The 2500-nt window shown below is 37.3% G+C and overlaps 1 protein-coding gene across 7 annotated transcripts in view; it reads left to right on the forward strand.

Moving 5' to 3' along the window:
* The window catches only part of shep (alan shepard), a 213753-nt gene that overhangs the window by 58538 nt on the left and 152715 nt on the right, over positions 1 to 2500 (forward strand). The window lies entirely within an intron of this gene.

A 2500-nucleotide genomic window follows, 5' to 3' on the forward strand; every position in this document is an offset into this window, starting at 1 on the left:
TCCATTTATCTCGTTTTGTTCTGTTTCACTTGAATATTGCAATATTTTTGCATATTTGTCTTGTCTCCATAGCTACGGCGTCGATTAGGAGCTGGAAAACCAGGCCCCTTGACATCAATCAGTCAGCCACAATAACTATTTTCTTAATTCACGATAATTTTGTATTTTATTTTCTTGTCGCTTTTCCGAAGCCGGTGATTGGTTGACAGTTGTCAGTAGTGGTAGCAGTTTATAGTAGTAGTATTAGTATTAGTGTAGTTATAGTATTAGTAGTAGTAGTAATAGTATTGGTAGGGATAGTCCATCTGAATAGTTAGCCACCAAAGCTTGTTTTTGGTGGTCGGTTTCAACCATGTACCTTAACATTGCCAGGGGGGAAGGAAACCATTTTCATAAGGGGATATGGAGAAAAGTGGATGCAAGAAATGCAACGTTCTCTCTCTCTCTCTCTCTCTCTCTCTCTCTCTCTCTCTCTCTAACATTGTAGGTATCCAGCGAGGATACTTCAAACTTTCTCACAAGTGTGAAATCAGCCTCCTTTTCATATCTTGCACCCTTTCTCACTGGTTATGTAACTCTCTCTCTCTCTCTCTCTCTCTCTCTCTCTCTCTCTCTCTCTCTCTCTCTCTCTCTCTCTCTCTCGGAAAAAGGTATCCAGCAAACATAACTCAAACTTTCTCACAAGTGTGAAACCCGCTCTCCCTCTCATATCTTTCATCTTTTTCCCATGAGTTATGTAAATTCTCTCTCTCTCTCTCTCTCTCTCTCTCTCTCTCTCTCTCTCTCTCTCTCTCTCTCTCTCTCTCTCTCTCAGAGACATAGGGATCAAACTTTCTCACAAGTGTGAAACTCTCACCTCCCATTTCATATTTGTCGTCCTTTCTCACTAGTTACGTAAATTCTCTCTCTCTCTCTCTCTCTCTCTCCCTCTCTCTCTCTTAGACATAAGTATCAAACTTTCTCACAAGTGTGAACCTCTCACCCCCCATTTCATATTTGTCATCCTTTCTCACTAGTTACGTAAATTCTCTCTCTCTCTCTCTCTCTCTCTCTCTCTCTCTCTCTCTATATACCCTGGGAAACACGCCTTTCTCGCCAGTCGTGTGAAACAGGGGAGGGGGGGGGTTAGATGGTTGAGTTCAGGAAAGCATTACTGTATTGCAGCTCTGCTATTTGATGGATGGAAGAGATGTTTGAGATTCTGAGGCCCCGAGAGAAGTGGTAGGTTCTTCACTCGGGTTTTGTCGCGTTTTGCGGTCCTGAGGCTGGGATAATTAAAAAAAAAAAAAAAGAATCGTTGAGATGGGACCTTGAGGATTCGTCCAAGGCTTTTTAAAATATATATATATATATATATATATATATATATATATATATATATATATATATATATATATATATATAATGTATGTGTGTGTGTGTGTGTGTGTGTGTGTGTGTGTGTGTACTGTATGTTTATCATCAACACTATACTGGTATGATTTTCAAAAAAAAACCTGTTAGGTTAATATAATGGTAACAATAACCTCTGAATATTAACAAAAACATACAATAGTAACTAATATGTAACAATATATATATATATATATATATATATATATATATATATATATATATATATATATATATATACAGTATATATATATAGGCTATATATATTTATAAACACACACAGATAGATATAGTTACCACAGTAGGTTTTTTATTAAAAAAATATTCGGAAGTTATTGTTACCATTATATCAATAGGGATTTTTTTTAAAATAAAAATTCATACAAGTAAAGTATTGTTGATAAAATCCATGTCAGTAAATTACCAGATATATGTCAGAGATATCATAGCCGAATCAGAGAGAGAGAGAGAGAGAGAGAGAGAGAGAGAGAGAGAGAGAGAGAGAGACTGGATTCCAACGTAATACGTACTGCGGATCGAATCGCATCAAGAGCGGTTATAATTTTGCTGTGACAGTCATTCGGCTGCGTCTCAGGGCAGCCACGTGTGTTGCAGCGAGCAAGCTAGCTAGCCCTTTCCATCGGTCCCGTTGGCTGCCTCGCTCATTTGGAGTCGCAGATATTATGCAAATTATAATAGCGAATCTTGCTCCGTCGGTTCCTAGATGTGAACAGAAGTATTTCGTTGTAGGCAAGGAATATTTCATTTGTGGGGCTTGAAGGTCCCGGCAAAGGTTCTGCTTCGAAGTAAATAGGGAGGAATTTCGAAATAAATAGGGAGGAATTTCGAAATAAATAGGTAGGATTTTCGAAATGAATTGGGAGGAATTTCGAAATGAATAGGGAGGAATTTCGAAATAGTGAGGAATTTCGAAATGAACAGGGAGGAATTTCGAAGTAAATAGGGAGATATTTTGAAATAAATAGGGATGAATTTCGAAGTAAATAGGGAGATCTTTTGAAATAAATAGGGATGAATTTCGAAATGAATATGGAGGAATTTCGAAATGAATATGGAGGAATTTCAGAAATGAAATGGAAATTTCTGA

The sequence above is a fragment of the Macrobrachium rosenbergii genome, chromosome 42, assembly GCF_040412425.1.
Source record: "Macrobrachium rosenbergii isolate ZJJX-2024 chromosome 42, ASM4041242v1, whole genome shotgun sequence".
In the NCBI taxonomy this organism is placed as follows: domain Eukaryota; kingdom Metazoa; phylum Arthropoda; class Malacostraca; order Decapoda; family Palaemonidae; genus Macrobrachium; species Macrobrachium rosenbergii.